Genomic DNA, 12,604 nt, shown 5'->3' with positions numbered 1-12,604 from the left:
GTAATCAGTGGTGCCCCCGCAGCCCCTCGCCCCCAAGCCACCGCGAGGACTGCGGGGGCAGTAGTTACGCCACTGAGACACACATAATGCCCCTTGCACATGCCGAACACTACTGCACAACCAACCCACCTGCACACAGCACTCACATGGCCCTAACACTGTGACCTCTGCTAGGATACAGATGCCTCAATACGCCATGCAGCAGGAGATGCCGGCGTTAGTCAGCTCTGCTAACATTGGGCACCTTTTTTTAACGAAAATGTGTCTTATTTGCATTACTCTGTGGCTAGGATACAAAAGCATCTTCTGCTGATTAAAATGATATGCGGCATGACTATATTCTGCGACTGTGGCTATATCTGCATACGAAATGCTACGTTACAGTGATTTCCAGGAATACACTGCAATGTAGCATTTCATATGCAGATACAGCCGCAGTCACACACAGAATATAGGCATGCTGCATGTTATTTTAATCAGCAGAAACTGCCTAGTTTGTCTGTGCCTAGGGCCAGCTCTGGATGTACCCCAGGGGAAGGGCTATTAGCAGCATTATCAGATAGTCATAGACACAACTACAGCACAGGAGGATAAAGCCGTTGCAGCAGTGTTTGGCTCAGCGACAGGCCCATAGCAAACTCCAGGTAGGCTTATCAGGTCCAATTCTCCATTATTTCTGGATGTGCCGTTTGTCCAAGCGCTTCTACCTGACATCACAGGGTGTCTGGTGCCATACATGGACACTGACATCACTCTTTGGTTGTCCTCAGCTCTGTGTTATGTCTGACACCAGAGAGGCAACTAAGACCCCATTTTCACCACTCTGCCATACACACCTGTGGGATACTTATTCCATAGTCAGTTTATCTAGTGTACTACTTGAATCTATCTAAAGTATCAACGGGAGAGCATGTACTACTTGGTTTTGGAACCATCGTGTACCCAACTCACTTCTGTTACAGAAGAGTGTGCTCCAGTGTTGTTTCCTGCTCTGTTACTATGAAGCCTGGCTGCACCCTTTTCCAAGATGGCTGCTGCAACCTCACTGTGCATGCGCAACCCTGCGTATCTTAAGTCATACTTGCCTACTCTCCCATAGTGGTGGCACGGAGGCTCCTGAAAATCATGTGGCACTCCCAGACCCCTCAGAAATTGCGCAGGCCTCCTAGAGCCTTTGGAGAGGGAAGGTGTGAGGGGGGGGGGGGGGGGGGGGGGGGGGAATGCTCGGGCTGCTTACCCTGTTTCTAAAGATAATGAGAGGTGCTACCATGCTGATAAATAGAAAATGCAGGTGCACATTCTAAATACTGTTTAGTGTTTTGGGGTCTATTCAGGGCCGGTGCTAGGGTGTTCGGCGTCCCCCTGCAAACTATAAATTTGCGCCCTCCAATACTTTACAAAGGGACAGTGAACGTCTTTGGTGCACACCAAAAAAGGGGTATGGTCTTACACAGAAGGGGCATGGCCACACAATAGTACCCCCATTTCAAATTACGCCAGAGCAGCACAATCTTATTCACATAACACCGCGCCTAGTAGTGCTTCTTGTACACAAAATGCCCCCTGTAGTAGTGCCGCTTACACAAAATCCCCCCGTAGTAGTGCCACTTACACAAAATCCCCCACATAGTAGTGCCGCTTACACAAAATGCTACCTGTAATAGTGCCGCTTACACAAAATCCCCCCGTAGTAGTGCCGCTTACACAAAATTCCCCGTGTAGTTGTGACGCTTATACTCATAATGCCCCCTGTAATAGTGCCGCTTACACAAAATCCCCCCTGTAGTAGTGATGCTTGTACTCATAATTCCCCCTGTAGTAGTGCCGCTTACACAAAATTCCCCCTGTAGTAGTGCCGCTTACACACATTTTGGCACATTTTGTCACACATACACAGTCACACACAAAGATACACACACAATAGATACACAAACAGATACACACACATACACAAACAGATACACACACATACATACACACACACACACAGATACACACACACATACAGATATATATATATATACACACACATATATAGACACACACACACACACACACACACACACACACTTTCTCAAGCTCACTCACTCTCTTTACCAAACACAGTGTGGCTGGCCGGAGCTGTCCATCCTCTTGTTCCTCCTCCTCATGATCAGCCTGGTCCCGCGTAGCTCCGCCCCTCCGTTCCATGTAGCCCCGCCCCTTTTGAGGGCTTCAGTTCCTGCACAGTGCATACTGCGTGGCCATGCTGTCACACAGTCAGCAAGGGGGAGAGGACACTTTAAGCTGCTGGCGCTGCTGCCTGTCACACTGTCACAGGCACAGCAGCCGGCAGCAGCAAGGGGGACAGGCGACTCAGCACAGGGATGCAGCAGGGCAGGGGCTCTCCACTCTGGCGCCTACCTGCACCGCATCCCTTTGCTGAGTGGGTAGCGCCAGGCCTGGGTCTATTCCTAAAGCAGTGAAAAGAGTGGATAGTGAGCCAGTGAAGGAGTTGCCCATGGCAACCAGTCAGCTGATCTATATAATTTTATAGTATGCAAATTATAAATGTTATTTCAATGCTGATTGGTTACAATGGACAACTTCTCCACTGGCTCACTTCTCCACACTTTTCACTGCTTCATGACTAGACCCCTCAGAGTGTGCACCTGTAGTAAAGTGGGCGGACCGAGTGGCCGATGACGCAATCGTGCCACCACGCCCCCCACCCACAATCCCTTGCACCGCGTCGCACCCCTCCTGCCTCTTTTGCCAAGCCACGACTCTCGCATCGCCCACTGCTGTGCTGACCTGGCTCCTTTCTCCCCTCAACCACCTATGTCTTAAGTGTGTGTGTGTGACTCTATGTACTGCATCAGCGTGTAGCGCATGTTCCTCCTGGGAAGTCTTACTACATATATATATATATACACCTGCATTACCGCTAGCGCTGTCACTGGTAACATTGCTGCTTACTCTGTAACATATCCTGATACCGCTGTTACCACTGACAACCGCCATTATATGTAATAAATCTCCAAACCTGCTTATGGATAAACTGTTCACTGATGCCTATTCTTTTACACCAGTAGGACATATCAACAGCTCTGTCTATATATGCCCTACATAGAGGGTCACAGAAAACTAGGGTTAACATATATACATTATCTTGTGCTAAATCACACCATCATTAATCATGTTTAATGGACAAGTCACACATTAGTAAAGTGTAAAATAGTCATACCAAATAAAACAGCTGGCATTTGTATGGGTGTTGGGCAGGACGTATGGGGAGTTAGTACACAGAGGAGTTATGTGGGTATTTGTGCAGAGAGAGATTACGGGGGAGCTAGGAAGGGATGTAGTGGGCATCCCGACGCCTGGAATGCTGGCATTCAGAAGACGTACCCAACTCACTAAGAAATGTGATAAGCTTCCTTGCAGAGCCTTCAGAAAGTCAGGGCCTGAGAACACTCTGATAGTGCGAGGAACAGAAGGGAGGGGAAAGCGTTGCAGGTGGCAGTTGGAGGTAGTGATTGGCGTGTGAAGTCCTTGGCAGAGTGATGGGAGGGCAATACGGAGAGAGGAGAGATAGGCAGGTGCGGTCTTGGATTTCGTGGCATCCAGCCAGAGTAAGCAGATACAGATAGACAGGCCAATGACCGGCAACGGGTAGAAATATGGGTATAGTAGGGTATGCCGGCGGCCGGGCTCCCTGCAGCTAGCATACCAGCGCCGGAATCCCGACCGCCGGCATACCAACAGCTGGGCGAGCGCAAATGAGCCCCTTGCGGGCTCACTGCGCTCGCCACGCTGCGGTCACGGGGGCGCGTTACGCGCGCCATGCTATCTATTCTCCCTCCAGGGGGGTCGTGGACCCCCAAGAGGGAGAAAAGGTGTCGGTATGCCGGCTGTCGGGATTCTGGCACCAGTACACTGTGCACCGGGATCCCGACAGCCGGCAAACTGAAGACCACCCTAGAAATATTGGTGAAATAATTAGTATAAGAGGGTTACTAGAGTACAGCAGGCATGATTCTGAAATTCCCAAATGCGGCCCCTATCCTGCAGTTTCAGTAGGAGACGTGTCTCGCTTAGCGTGCCGCGCTTGTGTACACACAGTTGCGCCCTATTCCCCGAGCTAAGAGTATGCAGAATTTGTGCCATTTTCCGGCGGCCCTTCTGCACCAAGCAGGGGTCTATGTCAGTGCTGTTATTGGTGATGGTCTCACGGCCGGAGGGCTGGAGGCAGCGCAGTCATACTGTATTGATGCTTCCGACTCAGAGTACAGGCAGGTCTTGGCATAGGACGTCTGATCAATGCACCGCATTATATGGAAATGAGAATCAGGCCCAGACCTCAACCTAACCCTCTGTTCCACGCTCTCTATGTACCCCATATGTGTCACCCCTGTCTGTCTACCCCTCCCCTTTAGAATGTAAGCTCTCACGAGCAGGGCCCTCTTCCCTCATGTGCTTATCCTTTTCTTACGTTAATAATTCTCAACTGCCCAAATCCTGCAGTTTTGTGGCCACCTTGGAACTTATCTCTGTCGTTTACTGGTGTAGTTCTGCTTAGTTGCCCTGTACTTGTCCTATATTGTCTTCAACTGTAAGTCACTGTTTTCCTGTTTTGATAATGTGCATATGTACTCTGTAATTGGCCGCTTCGGAACCCTTGTGGCGCCATATAAATAAAGGATAATAATAATAATAATAATAATAATAATAATAGACCCTCTTATTGTATTCGCAAATAATTAAACGTTGCATTCAAGGCGGAATGAAACAGAGCTAGCCAGGAGCTAATGAGGGGACGTATTAGCGGAAGGTGGGAAACCAGTAGCTTGGTCTTAGAGAGGTTGCGTTTAATGTAGGGCACAGCATGGTGGCAGAGAGGGTACAATACAGTCACAGAAAGAGGTGTATGGGAATTAGAATTCTGTGGGTATGAGCTCAATGGGGGTCATTCAGATGTGGTTGGAGTTGCTATCACTACCTTGGAAGCAGCAGTGATAGCACTGTACGGTGATGCAGCAGGGGGGGTGTATATTACAAGCAGACACCTCCTGCTGCGACAGTGACCCCAGCTGCCTCTTAGGATGTAGCGTCGGATCTCTCTCCCACCATCGGACAAATTACAGCATCTATGGTGCTGCGCAAGAGGCCAGGAAATCTCTGTGCAGCCACGGAGATCCCTGACCGCTTCCCTCCCCTAAACAGAACGGGTTCTGCGCATGCGCAAAGTACCGGTACTTTGCTACATGAGAGTCAGCAGCGACCGGGCCTGAATGAGTTCCATTGTGTTTTGTTGCAGTGCTAAGGAGAGGTGCAGGTTTAGTTACCTTAGGTTAGGCTTGGCATCAGTCTTTGATGTGCGTTTAATATATTGGAGTTTGATTGGACCGTACACCTGTCAAACTGTAAAGCAGGTGTTCTAAGGCGAGCTAGGGTGACAGAGACCTCCCCTAATGTCAAAGTAAATAAATCACACACACACCACACACACACACACACACACACACACACACACACACACACACACACACACACACACACACACACACACACACACACACACACTTGTGCTTCATCCGTCAGTGCAATCCTCACACATTTTCACCAACATTTCCTCACCAACATGAAGCTGGGACCCTTCTGATAAAGGGGTCGATTTATAAAAGCTTGGTGAGAGATAGAGAACTGCAGCTGGGGCAGTTAGTGGGCAGCCATGCCGCCTGTCGGTCCAGTACCCCACATTGAGAGCGTCAGGTAAGAAATGTAGCATTATTATATGTCTTCAGTTTTAGGTACCATTAGATAGTGTGACCAGCAAGAAGAGTTATAGAGGCCTATTTATCAATGATTACATTTGCAATGCATGTCACACGGGCGATCGTATCAGGCGTATGTATCGGGTGTGGTTCGTTTTATCGACAGTATCTAGGTCGACAATGTTTAGGTCGACCACTATAGGTCGACAGTCACTAGGTCGACATGGATGGAAGGTCGACAGGGTTTCTAGGTCTACATGTGCTAGGTCGACAGGTCTAAAGGTCGACATGAGGAAATTTATTTATTTTTGTGTCGTTTTCTTTTCGTAGAGTGACCGGGATCCCAAATTAGTGCACCGCGTCCCCTCGCCATGCTTCGGGCATGGTGCCTTCGCTCCACTACCGCTTCGCTCGGCACACTTTACCGTTCCAATCGTAGTCCACGTGGATCGTTAAGTATGAAAAAATCCCCCCCAAATTTTTTTTTTAAAAACTCATGTCGACCTTTAGACCTGTCGACCTAGCACATGTCGACCTAGAAACCCTGTCGACCTTCCATCCATGTCGACCTAGTGACTGTCAACCTATAGTGGTCGACCTAGACACTGTCGATCTTCAGACCGGATCCCGTATGTATCACACGGCACAGGCAGGGACAGGGAAGGGAGCCCATCCCTGCGATGCATTGAGTGTGGTGAAAGGCTGCCACACATACGTGGTGAGCCTGACCGCCATGCCCAGTGGCCATTTCCAGCGGAGTGTTCCTGAGGAACCATGCCGGAACTACATCACACGAAGTGTAGCCCGTGACAGGCTACACCAATATCCAATATATTACCAATATCGGGAATTATTTGTATTCCCGATATTGGTAAATCTGGCAGCATTGCATTCCCCATAGAAACCTATGGGGGCTACGGCTGCGGGCGTCAATGGAGGAATCGCAACAGGGATCACGTTACAGGGATACTTAATATTTGTGGCTAGCCCCCCAAAACACATGTTTTTCGGGGACATACAGTATCTGCAAATGTTGTTTGATAAATGGCTCCCTTAGATAGCAACTTGTATTTATAAAACTGACCATTTGGTCAATAATGTGACCCTCTTGTTCACGTACCATATTTACCTTCAGGCAAGTGGTCCCTGTTAAATCAATTAAGCTCATATGGGCAGCACGGATGGTGTAATGGTTAGCATTACTGCCTCACAGCGCTGATGTCATGGTTTCAATTCCCACTATGGCCATACCTGTGTGGAGTTTGTATATACTCACCGTACTTGCGTGGGTTTCCTCCGGGTACTCTGGTTTCCTCCCACAATCCAAAAATATACTAACAGGTTAATTGGCTCAATATAAAATGAACCCTAGCGTCAATGTGTGTACGTGTGGTAGGGAATATAGATTGTAAACTCCACTGGGGCAGGGACTGATGTGAATGGCCAAATATTCTCTGCGCTGCGGAATATGTGGTAATATATAAACAATACTGCCACAGGAGCGTCTGGCCTTCTTCCTGCGGTACCTCTCTCTGTGTAACCATTCCGTTCTGTGCAGGCAGTATTCATATTGTAGTTGTCCAATCAGGCTCCAGCTTTGGTTGATGTCACAAGCATATACCAGAGTGTTTTGTTTTGAAATAGGTGGGGCTAGATGTAATATCCCATGCTAATGCAGTAGACTCTGAAATTCGGATTAGTGCGTCGGACCTCCACGCCTCACCTGAGCTCCCCCACTAATGGTAAAACAACGGACCAATGGCAGACAACCATGGATTGATGCTAACCCTCGATGGACAATGGAATACATACTATAATACCGGGGCAGATCGGAGTCTGTCCATCCCACCATACAAGAGCTGAGAGCTGCATTCCAGTTACCCCTGCGCCGAGCTGACTCTACCACCTCTTTGGGGGTAATGACTGTAGAGACTGTCAGCTGTATTCAGGAGACACAGTGGCCAGAGTACCAAGAATGGTGCTCCGAATGTCAGTCAGTGCTCTGCGTATAGACTAATAGAACTTGTAGGCATGCTGGGACTAATAGTGCGCCCAGTTCGACACTGCCAGCGAAAGCGCAGAGACAGAGCACACAGACCTCAGTAAAATTGTATTGCAATAAATAATACTCATAATGTAGCTCAATAATATCCATTGTTGGATGGAGGTTGCCGTCCAGTTATTTGTATACTTTCTCATTATCAGGCTTCTAGTGCACTCACTCCCCATACAGAGTGGACTCAAATTGAATGAATGATCCTAAATGTTTGCTCCGCCCACAAAATGGCTGCCTCCATTGTGCATGGGCAGCAGGTGTGCTTTATGTATTCTGCTCAAAGTAATCTCTACATGCGGTTCACAGCTGACATCATTTCCCAAAAATAATATTCCTATCATCTGCCTAGCTGCTGAGTCTGCCCATAATCCTTGTATTATGCTGAGATTATCCCATGCTTTACACTAAATAAGATTATGGATTCAGAAGCTTATTTTTGGCAATTTGTCAGGCGTTTGCCTCAGTCGTATCACTGGAGAGAGTTAGAAGAGAAACCAAATGATTGCTATAAGAATGAGGTATAGTAAACCTCTAGGATGGGGGCTGGCATGTAGTATGACCATGTGACTTGGCCTGTGGTAAGGCGGTGTCTATGTTGCACTTTATGTAGAGGCATGGGCTATGGGCATAGGCCTCTTTGTTCCAGTCAGCCACCCTCCCTCCCTTGTAGTTTTCTTGGTTGGTGATTGATCGTTGGCTGTTCTGCGCCGAGAAGGAGCGTCAGCTCACCAGTCCGGGTGCAATCCTATATTTTGGGTGCGCTCCCTTTGTTGACTGGTAGTTGTGGAGTGTGCTGTCCTTTCTTAGTGACCATACTTTCCCTTAAATATAATAAAATAAATAAATAGCTCACATATATTCTGCCAAACAAACGTATGTCTCTGTGTCTTTATTTATTAGTATTTGTATTATTATTGTTGTTAGGTGATTTGCATGCATGACACACCTCATCCGATAGAAGGACTAGAACAAATGCACTATATTATCCATAATTATATCGATTTTAGTCCGGCGTATGCACCTGTCCCTATATCTGGCAGAAGGACACGTCTCTCGTTCATTGCATTCACGCCTGCCTGTGCCCTCCCGTCTACAACTGTATGACCTGAGTACTCAGTGCCTAGATCATTCCTCTTATTTACAAGAAGGATTGCAGAACTGAACGTCAGACCGGGGCTCTCTGCTCAGCACAGACATCTGCTCCGCAGGCTGGAACACCCGCCTGCAGCTCTCTTATTTTAGAACTTTGAAGCGGAAAAACGTTTTTGTTTTTTCCCCCCCCCAGGATGGTTCTCACAGCGGCTGTACCAGTGTAGCACTGCAATATACTGTAGCTTTGTATTATTGTTAGAATATTAGTATTACAGTGTATTTGAGCCTGTTTCAGAGTGGATGCTAATTGCGTGGCTGATGCGTCTTCCTTCGCGGTGAATCTGAGAAGATATGGGCATAAGGCCTCTGAGCAAGTTTAGACACCGGGTCCAGAACCACTGCATAAGAAAATGCAGTCGCTGGCTGCGATACACCTCCAGAATGGTCACGACACGCCTGCGTTTGAGTCGCCACACCTCCGTTACCTCCCACAAACGGTCACTCTGCCTCCTAATCAACACTAAGAGCAGCGTTGCAAGACCGTCACATCACAATCACAGTAGCAAAAGCATCGGCACTGCGTTCCACCACTGAGATTACATCTCACACCCCCTCTGAGATTAGGGTGTCCTCTGTTTTAGTGGCAGTTTATTAATGACGTCCCTAGTAAGAAGCCATCCTAGACTGGGTGGGTAAGCCCCGTTAGAACCTGGTATAGACCTGACATGAGATAGTGTTGCCGTCTCTCTCTGCTCACCCTCCACATCTGCCAAACATCTGTCAGAGATCCAAAATAGAAGCAGACTCTACAAAGGAGGCATTGAGGGGCCGTGCGTGTGTGGAATGCCCCCTGTAGACTCTGTGCTGGATAATGTTTTCTTAACCACAGAATTGGGCGTATGATACCAATGGCCGGGTCTGCCCCAGTGTGATCACTGTGTATTGTTGCTCTGCACTTCCAAAAGGATTATTCATGTAATGCTATGTACACATTATGCGATCCCGATAAGATATCAGATCAGATCGGATCGTGTGTACACACTACAATCGATGTCAAACGATGTCTAGAAACAAAGTCATCACTGGAGTTCAAAACCACACAATATCGCCTCATCCAGACTGCGTGCAGTCCGATGTACGACGTCGCATGCGATCATCGGGGGCGAGCATCGTATGTCGGATCATGCATACACATTATGCAATATCATTTAGGACTGAACAATGGGGGTCATTCCGAGTTGATCGCATGCTGCCATTTTTCGCAGCGCCGCGATCATGTAAAAAAATGGCAACACGGTGCATGCGTATGCAACGCAATGCTCACATGTGTCGTACAGGTACAAACAGCATCGTTGCTGTGCAATGCTTCTAGTGACGAATCCATTCGCACCGCCGATCGCAAGGAGATTGACAGGAAGAGGGCGTACATGGGTGTCAACTGACCGTTTTCTGGGAGTGGTAGGGAAAACGCAGGAGTGACCAGGCGTTTGCAGGGCGGGTATCTGACGTCAATTCCGGGACCTCCGTTGCTGGAATCATCGCACAGGATAAGTAACTACAGGGCTGGTCTTGTTTTGCACAAAATCTTTTTGTACCACTCGGCTGCACAGGCGTTCGCACACTTGCAAAGCTAAAATACACTCCCACGTGGGTGGCGACAATGCATTTGTACAGCTACTAAAAGTAGCTAGCGAGTGAACTACTCGGAATGAGGGCCCATACCGTTCAGATTGTGAACGATATTGCATAGTGTGTATGCGCCATTAGAGTGCCCAGTGGGGGCATAAAGACTACTGCAATGCCCTCTGCCCTTGGTCTCCCAGAATAAGAATTGCACCACTTACAGCTGGTACAAAACACAGCTGCCAGGCTGTTAACCAATCAGCCCCGTTCCAGACACATAACACCCACTCTCTACTCCCTCCACTGGCTGCCTGTGACATGGTGAATCATCTACAAGATTGGCTTACTGACTTTCAAAGCCCTACAAGACCAGGGCCCAGGTACCCGAGGCAGCTTCTGATCCCATACTGTTCCACTCGATTACTGCGATATGTGGATAAAGGACTGTTAGCAGTATCTGGAATCTCCCGTAATTCATCTGGGAGTCTGGCTTTTAGCCATGTAGGCTCTGACTCTATGGAACTCGCACAGTGCGAGAGGCCCCCACTCTAGAATCCTTCAAAAACAGACTCAAGACTTTCCTGTTTTCTTAAGCGGTTCCGTAATTGTCCCTTTAGTATCTCCATGCTCTCTGTATTTTATGAAAAGGTTTTCTGTACTTCATTGTTTCTGTACTGTATTATGTTCATTCTATTGGAGAAAGAGCGCTATATAAATAAAATTATTATTATTATTATTATTATTATTATTATCTATTTATCTATCTATACATATGCGATGAGGAGGTGGTTGAAGACATGGCTCTTTCGGGTGGTGTGAGGTCAGCCAGCGCTACGAGATGCCCCCATTCTGTGACTGGCATCCCCAGCTGGTAATTCCTGCATCAATACTGGAAATATCCATCACAAGGAATCCTGAAGAGGGCAGTCTGACAATATTTTCTTACAATGTACTTGTCCTACTCCCACCGGAATGTCCAGGGGACTGGCCAATTGTGGTGGGTTCCCTTGTGCTCCCGAGAGTAGCCCAATCTCCTGGATGACACACCTGTATTACCATACACCTCACACCAACCCACTGGACCTCCCCACCAGGATCTCTGGTAGTAGTGAAAAGTAGATATGTATGCGACATCTCATTTTCAGATCATAAAGAAGGGAAATACTCCTCCCAATTGGCTCCTGGATCTTAACCGTAGAATTTGTAGCATGAGTCTGCAGCCCGCAGCTCCATCCTGGTTTATGGTCATTATTGGGGTCATTCCGAGTTGATCGCTCACTAGCAACTTTTTGCAGCGCTGCGATCAAATAGTCGCCGCCTATGAGGGAGTATATTTTAGCTTTGCAAGTGTGCGAACGCTTGTGCAGCTGACGGCACAGAATTTTTTTTTGCAGTTTCTGAGTAGCTCTGGACTTACTCAGCCGCTGCGATCACTTCAGTCTTTTTGTTCCCAGAATTGACGTCAGACACACGCCCTGCAAACGCTTGAACACGCCTGCGTTTTTCCAAACACTCCCAGAAAACATTCAGTTGACACCCACAAACGCCCTCTTTCTGTCAATCACCTTGCGATCGGCTGTGCGAATGGATTCTTCGTTAAATCCATCGCCCCAGCACCGATTCTCTTTGTACCATTGCGGTGCATACGCATGCCAGTTTTGACGAGATTTAACCTGATCGCAGCGCTGCAAAAAAGTTGCTAGCGAGCGATCAACTCGGAATGACCCCATTTGGTTGTTTCAGGGTGTATCCCTTGTGTACAATGCCTGCTGGTGTGTTACTACAGATAGGTGTCTGATTAAATGTATTGATTTAATTTATTTCTGAGATTAAGGCTAGGGTGCCATTTCTGGAGAAAGTGGAGCGTGCCCATGCGGCCCCTGAGGTGCACCAGGCTGCCAGTGTTTAGTTGTGTTTGCAAAAGGGTGCTTTAAATTGGGTGAATAATCTCTTCACATTCGATGACGCTAAAGCAATGTATGAGTCGCTTGCTTCTATGTGAAATATCATTTTGTAACCAGTATTTTGGTAAATTTTAAGATTTTTTCAACTGCTTTCATGTAAATGAGCATTGAAT

Source organism: Pseudophryne corroboree, chromosome 7 (assembly GCF_028390025.1).
Source record: "Pseudophryne corroboree isolate aPseCor3 chromosome 7, aPseCor3.hap2, whole genome shotgun sequence".
Taxonomy (NCBI): domain Eukaryota; kingdom Metazoa; phylum Chordata; class Amphibia; order Anura; family Myobatrachidae; genus Pseudophryne; species Pseudophryne corroboree.
The sequence above is the reverse complement of the archived record's forward strand: the minus strand, read 5'-3'. Positions refer to the sequence as shown.